The sequence below is a fragment of the Engystomops pustulosus genome, chromosome 4 (genome assembly GCF_040894005.1).
Source record: "Engystomops pustulosus chromosome 4, aEngPut4.maternal, whole genome shotgun sequence".
NCBI classification, from domain to species: Eukaryota; Metazoa; Chordata; class Amphibia; order Anura; family Leptodactylidae; genus Engystomops; species Engystomops pustulosus.
In genome coordinates, this window is record NC_092414.1 from 19,379,188 (window position 1) to 19,399,264 (window position 20,077).

Consider the following 20,077-nt stretch of genomic DNA (forward strand, 5'->3'; position numbering starts at 1 on the left):
CAACAGAAGACAACCCAGAGGTCCAACAGAAGACAACCCAGAGGTCCAACAGAAGACAACCCAGAGGTCCAACAGAAGACAACCCAGAGGTCCAACAGAAGACAACCCAGAGGAAGAACAGAAGACAACCCAGAGGTCCAACAGAAGACAACCCAGAGGTCCAACAGAAGACAACCCAGAGGTAGAACAGAAGACAACCCAGAGGTAGAACAGAAGACAACCCAGAGGTCCAACAGAAGACAACCCAGAGGTCCAACAGAAGACAACCCAGAGGTCCAACAGAAGACAACCCAGAGGTCCAACAGAAGACAACCCAGAGGTCCAACAGAAGACAACTCAGAGGTCCAACAGAAGACAACCCAGCGGTCCAACAGAAGACAACCCAGAGGTCCAACAGAAGACAACCCAGAGGTCCAAAAGAAGACAACCCAGAGGTCCAACAGAAGACAACCCAGAGGTCCAACAGAAGACAACCCAGAGGTCCAACAGAAGACAACCCAGAGGTCCAACAGAAGACAACCCAGAGGTCCAACAGAAGACAACCCAGAGGTCCAACAGAAGACAACTCAGAGGTCCAACAGAAGACAACCCAGCGGTCCAACAGAAGACAACCCAGAGGTCCAACAGAAGACAACCCAGAGGTCCAAAAGAAGACAACCCAGAGGTCCAACAGAAGACAACCCAGAGGTCCAACAGAAGACAACCCAGAGGTCCAACAGAAGACAACCCAGAGGTCCAACAGAAGACAACCCAGAGGTAGAACAGAAGACAACCCAATCTGAAGGCTACAAAGATCTGTATTTTCAAAAGGTTGAAGGCATGGACTTTGGTGGGTCCAAGAAAACCCAGTCCAATACTATAATAGGTGGTGGACCATGGTGGGTTTAAAGAAGTTTTACAGGAATTCTTGAAAATCCCTACTAGGCCGTGGCACGCAGAAATGCCAGTAGATCACAGGACCATGGGCAATGGGTGGTGTCCTCTGACATCCCATGGTTTGAGGTGGCCATAGATTGGCTGAATTGGCTCTATCGATCTACAGTTTGGCAAAGACTGGAAATACTGACGCAACACGGAAGCTGGGAACCGAGCGGGAACTGGCCACAAAGCCACCCACCCCAACCTCAAGTCTACTAGTCCAGAACTTAGGGTGCTTTAGCTTTGGGTTGGGACAGGATTTAGAGGTCATACTACGACCATCTGGATGCGGCGGATGGGTTGAAATAAGGATCCAACATTAATACCGGTAGATAAGAGGTTGTTTTAGATCCAAAGAAGAACATGCCGACACCCGGGATCGAACCAGGGACCTTTAGAAAGGGACCGGAAGATAAGCGGTGCCAGAAATGTAAGGCGTCCACCTATCCCTCAGCATGGAATGACATACACACCGGACTTTAGGATACTGGTCTCCTCATATAGGGAAAAAGGGAATCTTATAGCCCACCCCCTACAACCCCCTATGCCTAGATGTGACCATCAGCATTGTGCCCCTGGTCATAGGCGATAGCTGGTGACCCCACAATTGTCAATCACCAACCCAATGTATAGAGTTATATTTAGACATCAGTCCTGTCTGGGGTCAGACCCTACAGACAATGGATTGTTTCATCGAGCCTTGGGATGGTCTGGACACATTAAGGATGGGAGGAGGAGGAGAGATAAAAGACATTTGCATAGTTTGTGTTGTGCTCTCATTGTATAAAGGAAAGTCAATTAAGTCCTTAATTAGAGGCACAGCCTTATCCGGAGCATATGACGGAGCTATTATTGTAACCTCATTGATGTGGTGGGTGGTGAGGGTCCGCAGACACGTCCTCGGGTAGACAACCTCAGCCCCATGCAGATGTCACTCATCAGCTCAGGGCTAAGTGTCAGGGGTCCGACTGATGGATCATGAGAATGAGGGTCCTCAAGTGCCCCCTGTGAATTAGAGTGGTGATTCCCAAAAAATTTGGGGGTCCTAGAACTTAGTGAATCTAATCAAAAACTCTTTGAAGTGTTGACAAATAATCGATTGGTTTGGGTCCCAGATGCGATACCAGACACAGCCACTATACACTACATGGCGCTGTGCTTGGCGAACAATGAAGAGACTGCAGACTACGTGCCCAAAAAACACATGGTCTCTTCAGTGTGGGGGGTGCAGGGTATTAGACCCCCCACCAATCTGATACACACTTTGGTATCAATTTCCATTGTTGTACAAAACACCCAATGACTTCAGAATGGAACAAAAGAAATGTTAGGATAAGTGCATTGTATCCAATTGTTTACAATTTAAATTGGTCACCAATTAGCACCTTAGTGGGAAGACCACAGGGGGTCCTGATGGCGGCACCAGCAGAGATCACATGTGGGACTGGAGGCAAAGAGAAGTAAGCCTTCAATACTAACAGAGTAGGGAATACTAGGATACAACTTATCTACCATATATATCTCATAGTATCCATGTATAGTCCCTACATATCTCATAGTATCCATGTATAGTCCCTACATATCTAATATTATCCATGTATAGTCCCTGCATATCTAATATTATCCATGTATAGTCCCTACATATCTAATAGTCTCCATGTATAGTCCCTACATATCTAATAGTATCCATGTATAGTCCCTACATATCTAGTAGTATCCATGTATAGTCCCTACATATCTAATAGTCTCCATGTATAGTCCCTACATATCTCATAGTATCCATGTATAGTCCCTACATATCTAGTAGTATCCATGTATAGTCCCTACATATCTAATAGTCTCCATGTATAGTCCCTACATATCTAATATTATCCATGTATAGTCCCTACATATCTAATAGTATCCATGTATTGTCCCTACATATCTAATAGTCTCCATGTATAGTCCCTACATATCTAATAGTATCCATGTATAGTCCCTACATATCTAATATTATCCATGTATAGTCCCTGCATATCTAATATTATCCATGTATAGTCCCTACATATCTAATAGTATCCATGTATAGTCCCTACATATCTAATAGTCTCCATGTATATTCCCTACATATCTCATAGTATCCATGTATAGTCCCTACATATCTAATAGTCTCCATGTATAGTCCCTACATATCTAATAGTATCCATGTATAGTCCCTACATATCTAATAGTCTCCGTGTATAGTCCCTACATATCTAATAGTATCCATGTATAGTCCCTACATATCTAATAGTATCCATGTATAGTCCCTACATATCTAATAGTATCCATGTATAGTCCCTACATATCTAATAGTCTCCATGTATAGTCCCTACATATCTAATAGTCTCCATGTATAGTCCCTACATATCTAATAGTATCCATGTATAGTCCCTACATATCTAATAGTATCCATGTATAGTCCCTACATATCTAATAGTATCCTTGTATAGTCCCTACATATCTAATAGTCTCCATGTATAGTCCCTACATATCTAATAGTATCCATGTATAGTCCCTATATTTCGAGTCGCAGTAATAAATGTGGCGCACCGTGACGATCAGCACCAGAACGTCCATTTATGTGCAAAATTTTGTGGGCACAAAACTGGCGGAGACGCTTCATAAACACATGTGCACGCAGTCTGCACCTTCTCTTCTGTGCAAAATCAAACAGAAAAGTGGCGCAAACGATTTCATAAATGTGGGCCATAGTTGCCATTGCAGGCTGCTGGTAAAGATCCAGTTCCTGCGAGATCACAGAACCACAAGCCTGATGCAGTCTTTAATATGACACCAGCAGCATGTTTCTAGGTACTACAGAACTGAAGAAGACCTGATCTGAAGTGACACTCTCTCTCGGCAGCCTCTAGACTTGACTCATCTCACGCAAAATATGACTCTTCTCTGCTCATTATCCCATTACTTAGGAGATTTTTTTTTTAAATAGGTAAAAGAGTGAAATTCTAGAACGGACATTTCATCCCCTACCTGAGGGGTAAAAATCTGATCTGCCATAGTAAAGACAATCTATTGACCTATTCATAGACAGCCCCTTTAAATCACATCCACTTTACTGTGACACCTTGGAAAAGTTTAGATAATTTGGGGTTTATCTTGTGCCCTTGTAGGAGGCTATAATATGATATGGAAGTGATGTGAGTAATGATGGGCTTCTCCCCCTCTCTCCTGAGCTGAGCCCACCCATCCCTCCTCTCAGGTCTCCCCCCTCGCTGTCTCTCTCCTCTCTGACTGTCTCTCACACTCCTCAGCTCTCTCTCTCTCTCTCTCTCTCTTTTTGGAGTTTCCGTTTCCTGCTTTTTTTTTGTTGCTGCCTCCAATTCCCGGAGTCTGGAACTTCCGACCACCGATCACATTGTAAATGCCCCCGGTGCCGGGAGATCTGACCCAATCAGATCGCAATCAGATCGCCGCAATCACCGGAAGGATGAGGTAAGAGAATTCCAACCAGTCCGGGCTGATACATTGTATCTCAGCCACCGGGTCACGTGTCCCGTCACTGCTCAGATACCTCGTACAAGTATCCAACAGTCTCTGATGTTATTGTCACTTGCAGGAAGAAAAGTTACTAAAACTTTTACTAACTTTCCGAACTTACAGTTATTAATGAGGTGTAATAACTACAAGTCCCAGTATACCAGTATAGAGAGAGTGTTTTGCTGGGAGTTGTAGTCCGACAGCATAGCACCTGGCCACTCACCTATTCTATATGATCTATAGGATGGAGTATATGATATATTATGGGATTATCTGGAGCTTTGGTCTATATTTCCATCACTTGGGGGATATTGCTATCACTTGGGGGCTTATTTGTGTGTAATTTCTAGCCCCCGCTATGATGTGTCTCGCTGGTCACACAGCCAACGTATAGTGGTATATAGACCGCGCAATATACATACAGGATATATCAAAAATGTCTGTATACAGGTCTATACTGAATCTTTCAATAAGGTTCTGTTCACACAAGCGTTAGGTTTCTATGTGGCGCCTATTGGACCACATTGACTTAGGATCCGCTAGATTCTATAAGGAATGGTTTCGGTTTTATTGTCAGTGTTCACGTGTGTATTATCAGCGGATCTGACATAGGAGACCCCAGCGATGCCTGATACACCCTCATTGTCTATAATGGGGGTCTAATGGTTTCAGAGGAAGTGTAGAGATACAGAACAGGGGATTATGTCCGGAATGTGATGGGGGCCTCATTATATCGCTTGTGACCATGGTCAGGTCATCTGCAACTTTAACGTATAGAGAGGTCTAGGGGGTCTCTCCCATATCTAGACCTCTGTTCTAGGAGGACTCCTCTATGGTCCAGGAGATATTTCTGGTGTAGAGTACACCTCTCTCTGGTCTAAGAGACATTTCTCTGATCTAGGGGGACTCCTCTCTGGCCTAGGGGGGCTCCTCTCTGGCCTAGGGGGGCTCCTCTCTGGCCTAGGGGGGCTCCTCTCTGGCCTAGGGGGGCTCCTCTCTGGCCTAGGGGGGCTCCTCTCTGGCCTAGGGGGGCTCCTCTCTGGCCTAAGGGGGCTCCTCTCTGGCCTAAGGGGGCTCCTCTCTGGCCTAGGGAGGCTCCTCTCTGGCCTAGGGAGACTCCTCTCTGGCCTAGGGGGGCTCCTCTCTGGCCTAGGGGGGCTCCTCTCTGGCCTAGGGGGGCTCCTCTCTGGCCTAGGGGGGGGGGCTCCTCTCTGGCCTAGGGAGACTCCTCTCTGGCCTATGGGGGCTCCTCTGTGGTCTAGGGGGAGTCCTCTCTGGCCTAGGGGGGGGGGCTCCTCTCTGGCCTAGGGAGACTCCTCTCTGGCCTATGGGGGCTCCTCTGTGGTCTAGGGGGAGTCCTCTCTGGTCTAGGTTGGCTCCTCTCTGGTTGGCTCTTCTCTGGCCTAGGTTGGCTCTTCTCTGGCCTAGGAGATATTTCTGGTTTAAAGTCTAGTCTTGGTCTAGGGGACATTTCTCTGGTCTTCAAGACTTATCTCTGGTCAAGGGGGAATCCTCTCTGGTCTAGCGGGATATCTCTCTGGTCTAGGAGGACCCATCTCTGGTCTAGGGATCACATATAGGGGAGCAGTCATATCACGGCCTAGGAGCCCTGTGGGACCATAAGTGTCTCTCCTGTATCTCAGGACCAATACATAAGTTGCATTTAGGCCTTTCCCCTCAGTGTTTTTGTGCCATTGACCATGTGTAAGTTAAATGGTCCAAGTCTGGCACAGCAGGAACCGTACAAACATATCAGAGGCACATCAAAGGGTTCGGTAGACCCCCTTATGTTTATTGGGGACGTCATCTGCCCCAATGGCATCTGTTGGGTAGATAAGGATTGCACAGTTGGATCCTTTTGTTCTTGGGGAGATAAGTCACTGGAAAGTAGAGACTAGAGAGTCTAGCGGAAGCTTCTCACCCTGTGCCACCCTCTGGGGTCTCATGCCCACTTGTGGCCCACCAGACAATATCCCATCATGCATCACATTTTGCCTACTTCTTCAGGAGCTGCACTTTTGGTGACCCTTAGCTTCATTATCGTTGGCCGGGGTGGAGGTCGGCATCATTTGACCTTGGGTTCCCATTTATTAAAGGGATTGTCTAAGCCCCTTTAATATGGAGTCCATTTGTCTGGACAGTGAAGTCTCGGGGTCAGTGTGATGATATCGGTCATGTCCCTGGTCTGTCACTATAAACATTGTAGGATTTACCAGGACTCGGAATTCTGAAAACTTGACCAATATTCTCCAGAAATGGCGCCACATCTCTCTTGTGGTTATTCTTGGTATTTCATCCTCTGATATCCTGTTGCCCCTGTTACTCTGGAGTATATCTGTAAATTGATCCTGAGCTGATGATGAAGCCCTACACCCTCTGGAGGGAAATCGGAGATGAAGACGTCTTCTAGGATTGGGATTCCATCCATTATTGATAGTAACGTGGCTTTATGTCCAGCAGACTGACACTGACCTCTCCATATGTTTACCTTTTGCTTTGTAATGGGAGTTGTAGTAGCTGGAGGGTCTTAGTTTTCGGGGCTATTGTTCTTTTATCATCTGGTCAATAGAAGATACATGAAGCTACTTGTGCCTGTTGTCCATGCAGATCTGCATACCAAAGGCAGGCCCCCCCTCCCCTGGTGTTATCAGGGGTCCTCCGCCTGCAGGGATAGACTATAGTGATAACTCAGGGGCCTGGAGACAGTCAGCAGGATGGATTGTGTCTTCTCCTCCTCTGTGCTCTCACTTGGCAGAGGCTGCGATGACACATTGTATATAATAACACATTGATGTCATACAAGTTTCTACCACCAATTATCTACAGAGCTTGGGCGTCCGTCCTTAAAGGGACACTCTGATTCGGAATGTTGTGTCCCTTTAGACGAAAGGTTTTGTTGTGATGAATTTTTTGGGAATTTTGATGCTTTGATTTGAATGATCGTGAATTTACATAAGGTTATAGAGAGAGCCAGCCATAGATTAGTACAGGGTGCAGAGCACCACACACTATGTTGTGGTTATGCATGGTCGCTGCAACTCAGGCCCGAACTGAGCATTACATGGAGGTGCCAAGTGATCCCCACTGACCTGCAAAACCGCCTTTAAGAGACCATCATTCTGGATTCCTGCGCTAACCCTTAGTGATGAGTATACTGCATACTAATAACTCTGTATACAGGAAGCTCCCTCTAGTGGTGACTTCAGGTGGACAGAATTTTATCTTTAAAGGGATATCAGAGTGATCTGATGAGTTCAGTGCATTCTGCTTATCCATTGAACTGAGTAACAATCCTGTATACAGTAAGCTCCCTCTAGTGGTGACTGCCGGTGGACAGAATGTTATGTTTAAATGGATATTAGGGGTAGCTGATGAGTTCAGTGCATTCTGCTTATCCATTGAACTCCGTAATAACACTGTATACCGGAAACTCCCTCTAATGGTGACTGCAGGTGGACAGAATGTTATCTTTAAAGGGATATCAGCATTCTGCATATCCATTGAACTGAGATATAACACTGCGTACAGAAAGCTCCATCTAGTGGTGACTTCTAGTCTACAGAATTTTATCTTTCAAGGGATATCAGGTGGAGCGGATGAGTTCACTCCATTCTTTTGAATGGAGTAATAACACTATATTCATGTAGCTCCCCCTAGTGGTGACTGCAGGTGGACATTAGGTGGAAGTGATGAGTTCATTGTACAGACAGTCCCCGGGATACATACAAGATAGGGCTTGTAGGTTTGTTCTTAAGTTGAATTTGTATGTAAGTCGGAACTGTATATTTTATCATTGTAACCCCAGCCAGAACTTTTTTGGTCTCTGCATCAATTGGATTTTAAAAATGTTGGGTTATCATAAGAATCAATATTAACACTAAAGCTTCATTACAGACACATTTGATAACTGTTACAGCTGTTTATTGTAGCCTAGGACTAAAGTACAGTAATTACCAATATCCAGAGGTCCGTTTGTAACTATGGGTCGTATGTAAGTCGAGTGTTCTTAAGTAGGGGACCGCCTGTATACTGCTTATCCACTGAACTGAGTAATAACACTGTATACAGTAAGCTCCCTCTACTGGTGACTGCAGGTGGACATTAGGTGGAGGTGATGAGTTCATTGTATACTGCTTATCCACTGAACTGAGTAATAACACTGTATACAGGAAGCTCCCTCTAGTGGTGACTGCAGGCGGGCAGAATGTTATCTGGTATTATAGAAATTCTCTTCTTTCCCCCAGCAGTCCAGCGCTGGTAGTGGTCTTGTGCCATATTGCTGGCATGCCCATTATGTGAGGAAAGCCATGATACAACTAGTACGACAAGCGACTGCTGCTGATGTCCCTTGGAAAGCTGGGTCATAGCCATGATGGAAGTACTGTAGGAAAGTTAGGTGGTTTACACATTTTTGGTAAACATAGATTTTTGGGGCTTGATTGGGGGGCTCTGAACTAGCCGATGACTTATCCGTTAATGTTGCGGTATCGGTGCCCACACTCTCCTCCACCGTTACTAATGATTTACTTAATTAACGACCCGGATGTTTAGTTTTAGGACTTTGTCTTTAATCCAGCGCAGGACAGTAAATCTAGCGGGGAATGCAGCTGGGATCTTGTTGGATACATTGACACATAGCTGACTGCTATCAGTATCTGCTATAAGCCGCTTGTACATGATACATTCCATTCCGTACATGCCTGATACTTTGTATCTCTGGTAACAATGCACCCTGGTCCTGGTGGCAGGCTGCGTTAAAGGGATTGTCCTTACATGTTATTAGGGTCCTGGTGCCGAAAATCCCAGCAATTTTTGCTGAAACCTTGCAGTAAGTGTTTAATTTTCCTACGCTGCCTCCGCAGGTGAAATAAAGTATTACATATCGCCCATTCAAAGCAATGATCAGGTCCTCCAGGGTGAGAAATACCCAGAGAGGAAAGACACTCTCTAAAAGGGGTGTCTAATAACAGCTTATTTCCCTCCCCTCTTGAGAACATACTAGTTAAAGGAAATCTACCACCAGGATAAATGATTGTAAACCAAGCACACTGACATACTCGTGTGTGCCCCCTCTGGCAGGATTTTCTCTTCTTGTAGCTTTGTATGCCTTTGTTTTTAAGAAAAAGAGGTTTTAAAAGTTATGCAGATGAGCCGTCGGGGCTCCAAGCTCCATTGACATCTATGGAGTCTGGAGCCCCTGAGGCTCATTTGCATATTTTTTTTAAACCTTTTTATTGTAAAACCAAGGTCCTAAGAAGCTAAAAGAACGGCAGTACTTGCCAGAGGGGGCACTCACCAGTATGTCAGTGTGCTAGGTTTACAATCCTTCATCCTGGTGGTAGATTTCCTTTAAACTGAGCATGCATGTGAAGAGGTGGTCTGGGGTAATAGCTGTCAGTTGATCAAGCATGAATCCAATGGAACCAATAGCTAAAAAAAATGTAAAAAACACATGCCCATTGCATATCTACCATTAGGTAGTTGGCTGTTGGTAATGGTCACCCATCTAATGTGTATGCGGTCCAAGGGACCCCCTGGAAGTCAGGGATGGGGTGGGGGGTAACGGATTGGTCAAGGGGGTATGGTCGCCAAATCCTTTTGATCTGTGGTAGATACATTTTCCTCTGGAATGACAAGTCAAGCTATGTACATGCTCAGCCGAGCTGAGGGTGCATGTGTTGGGCGAGATCTTATGTGTAATGTAAGTATGAGCTGTAGATCTTCATGGACAGGCAGGATAAGGAGACCACCACCCCGTGTGATGACTTGGCAAGTAACCCTATATGTGCTGTAGTACATTCATTACTACACATGCTGAGTACAGACTATAAATTATGTCGCACACTGTTACACAACTCCCCCCTGTACGTTATATGACGTCCATATGTTAACAGCTAATAAAGTTGCACAATGGGACTTACTTTTACCCCTCGTATATAGCAATGGCCTCACCCAGCTTTCCTATAATTCTGCCATCCTATCTGGATAAAGCTGGGTTAGGGCATGTGTGGTGTTCTGCTTCGGACCCCCCCATGTTATTAGAAAGGTTTACCAATAATAGGCTGAGTATAGGGGGATATTTTGCGAAGATCACGGCGATCATTTATGATGTGTAGAGGAAATCCACCTCTAATTTCTCTACAGCACCCCCGCAGGACAAAGGAAGTATTACACCATAGTTCTATAACTCGCTGTGAAATGCATGGAGGTGATGAGTCCTCCAGGTCAGGAGATGATCCGTGTAGCGAATAGTAGGGGAACTAGACAAGCGCCTTATGTGTCAGGAGAGAATTTCTGCAATCGTATGTTCTTCTATATGAATGTATCCCTCTAGTAAGAGGAAAATTTCCAAAATAAATATTTTGTTACGTTGTGCTCCACGGGAGTAGGGCAAGGGGGTGTATAACGTTCCTATGTGTCCGCCTAGGAGTGTATCACAGTGGTGGCATTCAGGTGACGTCCCATTGATTCAGCGCTGGGTCCTATAACAGGGGTGGCTCTTATGTATTGTGCCCTGATGACCCACTGGGGTTACGTCAAAGCTGATGTGAAGAGGCTATTTAGGGTGAGGCTGAGGCTGAGAGTGTCAGAGGTGCTCTCAATTTTCCAGGTCCAGATTTTACTACTTTCAAAGGCTTTTTCCTGCATACTCATCTCAGCTGAGTGTGCATGTGTTCTCATAAAGAAGGGAGTAACCATTGTTGAATGGTTGAAACGATTGGGCATGTTGAAAGCCACCTGTCCCATCCTTCTTTCTCTAGCAACTGCTTTCGATAGAGAGTCAAGGTGCTTGACTTTTTTTACATGTAATTAGACTTCTCACTTAAAGGGGTTGTCCAGCTGATGAAAAACATGGCTGCAGACATCCGGTATTGCAGCTCATCTGTATAAAACTGAATAATACAATATCACACACTACCAATGGTCAGGAGAAGAGCGTTTTTTGGGAATTACCAACCATGCTTTACAACCCCTTTAAGGAGGACCTTTTGCCGCTTTTGCCAACTCCTTCTATCCTGTAATAGGTAGTCTCGAACTGATTCCGGTACAGTTGGAATTTTTTCTCTAGCCCGCACCATTCCCGAGCAAACAATATTGTTAGTTTTCGAGTTCAATATGTTAATTAGGTACTCAACTGTCAAAAGGGCGGAGCAGAGTGTCTGACCCTTCCTATTTGTCAGTAAAGAGCCTAATTGAAGCAACTTAAAGCACTGATTTCTTGGGAACGGTAAGGGCTAGAGAAAAAATTCCAACTGTTCCGGAATCAGTGGAGTAGAAGGTATTAACTACTGCAAAGATCTGGAGATGGTGAGAGGCCCCCTTTAAAGGTTTGGATGGGGCACCTAAAAGGCTTTGAAATGCTGAGGGTGAGTACTGTACCTCTGTGTGCCCACAATGTGATGCCAAATCTTACTCGTTTTGGATCATATGCTCATCTATACTAATATACGACACTCACACGTATTCTCACCCCCTTTAATATCAGGGATTGCGTGTCCCCCAGAAGCATATGGCGGCCACCTGCGCCGAGGTCATGGTTTAATGTATTTCCTCCTCAGCTGCGGCTCGTCCTGGTAACAGTGTACATCCCCTGTTGTGTTAATAGGAACATTATGGTGTCGCATGTAACATCCTGCAGTATATAGGGATTCCTCTGTGGGGTCATTGGGACTGTATTTGGGATCATTGGACAATGGGCTGCTAGGGGTATCTGGCCGCCCCTTATCCGCTTTCCCTATTCAAGTTTAACGTGATCATCCAGGTTTTCATATTTTATCGGGATGGATGGAGATGATCGATGCCCGGGTTCAAGCTCAGCTGACAGCTGTCTAATATGTTTGGTGAGATTTAAAGGAATTGTCCACAGTTTTATCACTGATGACCAATCTGTAGAATAGGTTGTCAAAGATTGATTGGTGAGGGTCCAACTTCTGGCACCTCTGACAATCTGCTGCTACATAGATTTATATGACGTCTATTGGGTGGTGCAGGTTCTGGAACTGAACTTGGACCTTTATCTCTTCAAGGATTCTATAAGGGATGGGTTTTATGTGGTTATCTACTCTATTGTGCCGATGACAGGTTGCCTTTAAAGAACCCCCAATAATCTGTTGCTCTATAGTGTTATATAATACATAGCAGGTGGCAAAGGTTCTATGACTGAACTTGGACCTTAACCTCTCATGCGCCTCCACGGATTTCATGGTAGACTCTCTAAACTTGGTAAGAGTCATATGTGGTTGTCTACTCCATTGTGTTTCAGTGCTGTGGGAATCTTCAATGCTATAAAGTTCTATAGCGTCTGGGAATGGTTCTAGGACTGAACTTGGACCTTTAACCTCTCCAGTGAGGGTCATGATGGACCATTTTAAGGATTCATCCATGGAAGAGTCACCTTTGTCGTGGTGACATCGTGATATTGTGATATCAGGTGACAGGTTGCCTTTAAGATATCTCTGATATTCCACTGCTGTAAAGTTCTGGATAAGACAGAGTGGGTGGCAAAGTTCTAGGACTGAACTTGGACCTTTACCTATTCAGTGAGTTCATGACGGACTCTGAGGTCTGAATCATGTTTGGTTATCTACTCTATTGTGCAGGTGACAGGTTGCCTTTAAGGACCCTTGGACAATTTGTTGCTGTATGTAATGTATAGCAGGCGGCAAAGGTTCTGGGAATGAACTTGGACCTTTAGCACTCCAGTGAGTTAATGATGGACTCTTCAAGGTCTGAATCATGTTTGGTTATCTACTCTATTGTGCAGGTGACCGGTTTCCTTTAAGGAACCTTGGACAATTGGTTGCTGTATGTAATGTATAGCGGGGCAAAGGTTCGGAAACTGAGCTTGGACATTTACCTCTCATGCTCCATTGAGTTCATGATGGAAGGGGAGAGTCATACGTGGTCCTCATTGTGTGTCCGTGCAGGTGACAGGTTCCCTTTAAGGAATCTTTGTCCCCTTTTCATGTCTTAGATCTTCCATCCCTACAACTGTCTGAGGTTTCACTGATCAAAGCGTCGGATCAAAGGTTCCACTTCATCCTCTGGCAAAGTAACATCCCCCAGGTTGTGTTTGTCTGGTAAACGGTGCGTGGACGGGGAGGTGGGGTGGGGGGTCTCTGGTGCATCACAGAAGATCAGGTGATGTCTCATGAGTGGTCCAAGGACTGAGGCCATAAGACAATAATACAATTAAGGGCACAGTCCCCAATATATAAGTTCTAACATATCTGACCCTTCTTCCCCCTGACCTTTGCCAATGGAGGGGAGTTTGGAGACCCCTCCCCCCCATCCAAACCCAGCCTTCTTTAGACACTTGAAATATGGTAGACCTAATCAAAATCCCATAAATATCCGTAGTAGGAAACACTGTTAAAGGGATCTGTCAGTAGCCTTGACATGCCCTGGAGCATGCTCTGTCCTTATATTGCAGGATTGTAACATCTCTGTGCGTTGGGGGCGTGTCCTCACACTGCTGTGCTCTTATCTCTCTGAATTGAGCTGCTCCACACACTCCCCCCTTTACTCTAAGCAAAAGCTACAACTTCTGGTTGAATATTATAGCAGTTACTCGGAGCCGAGGAGAAGGGCTGAGGGCTGTGGAGATACTCAAAGCAGAAAGCTAAGAGCACAGCAGTGTGAGGGCACATCCCCAGATTTAATCCTTATTTAATTTAAATAACATTTTCACAGTCCTGCTGCTACTAATAACATACACTCAGGTATGAGTCCACATATTTTACAGTGAAGATATGAGTTCACATCTTTTACAATGAAGATACCTAATGCTGTCTTTCAGAGAGCACAGAGCAAAGCAGTGTGAGTATATATGCCCCCAGGACAAAACCTGGAATATAAATCTATATTTCACCGTCCTGCTGCAACTAATAATATACACACAGGTATGATTCCGGGGACAACCCTGATCACTGTCTGCACAGAGCACAGCAGTGTAAGGACAGGTCTCTAGTGCACTCGGAGAAGCTACAATCCTCACAATGCATTATTCACAGTCCTGCTGTTTCCAACAACACACACACAAAGGTATTATTATACTGATCTCCAGGGCCAATACCTAAACCTGTTTGGAGAGAGCTAAGAGCAAAGCAGTGTGAGGGGGCACACCCCCAAAGCTGCAATCCTGGAATAAAATCCACATTTCACAGTCCTGCTGCTACTAAGACCACACACACTGGTATGATTACAACTCTCTCTATGGACAATACCTAACAGTGTTTGCAGAGAGCACAGCAGTGTGAGGACACGCCCCAAGATACTGGAATATAAATCCATATTTAGCAGTCCTGCTGCTACTAACAACATACACAAAGGTTTGGTTACACATCTCTCCAGGGACAATAGCTTACACTGGCTGCAGTTTGTATGGTCACACCTCCGGGCTGAATACTGAGCTGGTTGTCCGCCCCTTTAATGCTTTCCCCTTAGTTTTGTTTTGGCACTGATGTGAAGTGTAACTGTTATTCTGCTTCATCCATAGAGGGGGAGATCAGATTTCGAGCCATTAAGTGTGGGATCAGCCTTTCATTCCCATAGAACAGTCCGGGCCTCAGTCAGGCACCGGAGATGTTTAACATTCCTCAAATTATTCACAATCTGCCGGATTCTATTGTGTCCCGTCCCCTCGGCCATATTTCAATCAATAGGAAAGATTCATTAAGAAGGTTTCAATGCGGCCCCTTGGGGAGGGCCAAGTGTCACTGTATTGTATACCAAGAAATATATACCCTACTCCCCCTCCCCCCTGACCTCGTCCTCATGCCCCCCCCCAACCATTGTGGTTGATGCTTTTTGACATTTTAAGGGGCACCAAACCTGAATGAATGAAACGCAGTCTAGAAATCGCACTGACCTGTGATATTTATGAGCATTGTCAGGAATTAAAGTGTCAAGGGGGCGTGCCCCTCATGTGCAGTGCCCATGACTTAAGACTGAGGTGTGTATGATGAGGTGGTGCCGCAGCTGAGGTGTGTATGATGAGGTGGTGCAGCAGCTGAGGTGTGTATGACGAGGTGGTGCAGCAGCTGAGGTGTGTATGACGAGGTGGTGCAGCAGCTGAGGTGTGTATGATGAGGTTGTGCAGCAGCTGAGGTGTGTATGATGAGGTTGTGCAGCAGCTGAGGTGTGTATGATGAGGTTGTGCAGCAGCTGAGGTGTGTATGATGAGGTTGTGCAGCAGCTGAGGTGTGTATGATGAGGTGGTGCCGCAGCTGAGGTGTGTATGATGAGGTTGTGCAGCAGCTGAGGTGTGTATGATGAGGTTGTGCAGCAGCTGAGGGGCCTTTTGTATCAAAAACTTGTATATACCAAAAAATTCCAAAAATCCTACTGCGCTTCCAGTTCTCTCCAGCTGTGACAACTGAATGGCCGGTTACTGAGAACGTGAGATGTTACTCCTCGGATCCTCGGTTCTGGGGGGGATCGTGTTACCGGACTCCTCTTGCGTTGCCAATGTCCGTCTTTGTTTCGCAGCACAGTCTGTCCCTTCCCGCTGTGACAATGTACAATACATCTCCTTTGTATTTCACAAACCATTCAGTGTCACAGTCCGGCCCTTAAAGGGGTTCTCCAATTTCCAACTCTTCATTCATTAAATAACAGATCCCTTTAAGAACATTTTTGGGCATAGTCCATCCTTTATTCCCAAAAATTAGACAATGACCAAGTTCTCTACTTCTGTGACCCCCAGTCATCAGTAATAATTTGCAGGGGAAACTACCGGCAAGTGAGTCATTTCCCTGCACTGCCCCCGCAGGAGTAATGGAGTATTACACAGCTCCCGTTAGAGGAAATCTACCATGAAAATCCATCCTGATAGATCCAGGCACTGTGACTGTGGAAACAGTCATATATTTCTTATCCATGGCCTCCTTCCTTCTAATATCAAATTTAAAAAATATGCAAATGAGCCAAAAGGGCTCTGGAGGTGTTACCAGAGCCCCTCCATGCTGTAGCTTCACAGGCTTTTACGTTGTGCATGAGCACTGTATGCTAAAAGACATCCTGTGCTGTGGTGAGATTACATCAGGCAGAGGGAGGGACACTGCTAAGGAGGAGACAGCGTAACAGCCTGTGAAGCTGCAGCATGGAGGGGCTCTGGTAATGCCTCAGGAGCCCTCCATTTTCGATAGTAAATCCATTTCTAATAGTCATGTTGCTGATACTAACAACACACAACAAGGTATGACTACACAGCTCTCCTGGGTCAATACCTAGCACTGTCTGCAGAGAGCACAGCAGTGTGAGGACATGTTACATTCCTGGAATATAAATCCATTTTTCACATTCCTGCTGACTTTCCTACGAACAACAAACACAAAGGCATGGTTACACAATGCTTAACACTATATGCAGATACCACAGAGCACAGCAGTGTAAGGACACAACCCCAGAAGCTACAATCCTGTAATATAAATCCCTATTTCACAGTCCTGCTGCTACTAACAACATACACAGCAACATACACAAAGGTATGATTACACATCTCTCCAGAGACAATACCTACACATAGTCAAAACTGCTGATACACTCCCTTTAAGAATACTGATATTTGATAGCAAATGCTCAATGGTTAATGGGGGTCCTATGGGACATTATAGATGGGAACCCCTTCAGGGCCCGTAATTTTCTTCTCTTAGGCTGCATTCACACACATGTATGGGGGACGTATATACGTCCGATATACGTCCCCCATACACTTCCTGTACACAGCCCAGTACGGGAGCGGTAGGGTGCAGCACACGTGCGGCACCGTACCGCTCCTTAGCCCGGGAAAAGATAGGATGTCCTATCTTTCCTCGTGATACGGCGCCGTGCGCTATATCTTCCTGTGGAGAGGGGCGGGGGTGAGCAGCGCTCATCCCCTGCTCCTCTCCGCAGCGCCGATGTATGCCCGCCGTACTACGGTACGGCGGGCATACATCGTGTGAATGTAGCCTAAGGGTGATGGCACACGTGGCGTTTTGAACCCGTTTTTAAGTAGTCCCTCAAAAAACACATGCGTTTTTTGAAAACGTATCCATTTTGACAGGTTTTCCCAATTTATCTTAATTAAAACTGGTCAAAAACTGATGCGTTTTTGGACGGACTGCTTAAAAACGGGTTCAAAACGCCATGTGTGCCATCAACCTTAGGGTTGTCTGTATCGACGATGAGTATGTACGGTATGGGCTGCTCAGATTCTGTACAGCTAGCTGTTTCCGAAGACGGGGCCCGTGCCTTTAAATAGTCTTGTATGAAGTGGTGACCTTTACCTCAGTGTTTGAGGTGACTTGTCATGTGCTCTCCTGTACAATGTAGATTATGGGACATCACTTGATGCTATCCAGTGCATCATGTGAATAATGACTGAATTTTATAAAGCGCAGTGGGGGTCTCTGGGAATGTGATTAAAGGGGTTGGCCACTTTACCTCATGTAATATGTGTGTAAGTGTGGGGGGCAGGATATGAGGTAATTTACAAATATACATCTACTAATAGTTCTGCTCCGCTTTCTTGATATGTAAAGTGAAGCCTCCTGTCTGTTACCTCATCAGTCAGACATCCCTGTCCCTAAAATGGCCGCAGATGGAGGGTCATGTGATCTCTGTCTATGAGCAATCACCCTGCCAGGACCTTGATCTATCTATCCAGTAATACTATCATAAGGTTGTGGCAGGGCGATTTGTTCATGAACAGAGATCACATGACCTTCCATCTGCCGCCATTTTATAGACAGGAATCTCTGGCTGATGAGGTAAAAGACAGGAGGCCTCACTTTATTTTGAAGCAGAATTTGCATCACATGAATTGCTTTTATTCTCCCAGTTATTGGATTACTAGAAAATGACCCTTTTAATAGTTCAATTTAAAGGGAACCTATCATACACTAAACTACCACCCCCCTCAGGTAGGGGATGAAATGTCCTTTCTAGAATTTTATTTTTCATGTGAAATCTCACCAGTTTACCTATAAAAAAAAAATCTCATCCAATGAGATGAGATGAGTCATATTTTCCCTGAGATGAGTCAAGTTTAGAGGCTGCACGGTAGTGCCACTTCACATCCACTATCTTTGGTAATATAGCACCGACATTTATATACTACATGATAAAGATAAGAATCTCATCTTTCAGATTAAATCAGACTTGTGTTTCTGCGGTCTACAGAACCAGAGATACAGGCAGTATAGGACTGGGGTTTCTTGCATATACCCAATAAAATTATCCCTAAAAAAATACACCCAAGTATCCTCCAAATTGGGTTGTTTTCTGGTAGACTCTGGGACCCAGTATTAGGTTTTAAATTGGGCCCACTACAGCCCGCTGGTACTGTGGTGGGCCCATCCGACACTGGATACAGCCCATTAAAGAAAATCCAGTTCTCAACTGTATCTCTGGTTCCGTAGATCACAGAACTATAATCCTGATATGGTCTGAAAGATGAGATTTTTATCTTTGAATATAGTATAAGAATGTTTCTAGGTGCTATAGAACAGAAGATGGGAGCGTCTGAAGTGACACAGCCCCTAAAAGTGACTCATCTCTGGCAAAAAAAGTGACTCTTCTCAGCTCATGAGATCATGTTACATGATGTTGGAGGAGATGTTTTAATAGGTAAACGGGTGAGACGGAATTCTAGAAAGGGGGTTGGGAGTTTAATGGGTAAAATCTGGTGACCGGTTCCATAATTATCAGGATTTTTTTAGGTTACTATATGAATGTTTTGTGATGTACCAGAGCTGAGTTTAATATTGTATCGCTGATATTTGTGTTATGGTGAATTCTTCAGGTTAAGCGACGCATTCGGCGCTACTACATCTGTACTCGTCAGTGACGACTTATGGTGGTGTGGGGGAGGGGTTAAGTTTTTCATTTCGGGCCTCAGTGTAAACACAGCTGTATGACATAAAACCAATGCAGATGGAAGGAGGTCAGATGCTGCAGACATAATAACGTGGAGATTCCTGCCTCGTCATGTCCTCGCTGGGAATACGGGGGGATTGTGTCGCTTCGAAAGTTGGTTTCGCACATTGTTTTATATATATATGTATATATATATATATATATATATATATAGAGAGAGAGAGAGATTTATCAGAAGTGTGTGAGAAGAACTGTGCTAGTTGCTCACGGCAACCAATCAGAGTTCAGCTTTCACTTTCTGACAGCTGTTTATCAAATGAAAGCTGAGCTCTGATTGGTCGCTGTGAAAAACAAGCACAGTTCTGCTCACATACTTCTGATAAATCTCACCCTGTGCCTTTAAGAGTTACTTAAAGGGACATTTTACAAAAATGTACTCCGTATATAGTATACGTCATACTATAGATGGAATTATAGTAAGTCACGTTCAGGAAGGGAATCTCTGTATGGAAAGAAGTATCTATGTATTTCCAATGCGCGGCCGGGTGCTAGTGATGTAAGTGCGGGGCGGCCCGGAGACACAATGAGACATTGTCTGCCTCTTCTTAGTCGCCGCGGAGAGGTTGGTGCGATGGGAAAATAATATGATACAGGCCGTCCGAGCATGAGAGAAAATCTGGGAATCAGAAAGTGCGGGGTCAGTGTAGGAACAGCAGCGTACAGGCTACACACGAAACATGGCTGCTATATGGCTGTGGTGACTGCTACAGGTAGGTACCGC

General features: G+C 45.1%; 1 protein-coding gene across 2 annotated transcripts in view; it reads left to right on the forward strand.

Moving 5' to 3' along the window:
* The first annotated feature begins 4,247 nt into the window (after positions 1 to 4,247).
* Positions 4,248 to 20,077, forward strand: part of LOC140126212 (solute carrier family 45 member 3-like) — a 35,524-nt gene continuing 19,694 nt past the window's right edge. The window contains exon 1 of one of the 2 annotated variants that reach the window (XM_072145415.1): positions 4,248 to 4,389. The gene's annotated coding sequence lies outside the window, so the exon portion shown is untranslated. Of the gene's footprint in view, positions 4,390 to 19,657; positions 20,067 to 20,077 lie in introns of those variants that run through there. The other variant, XM_072145416.1, reaches the window with a different exon arrangement.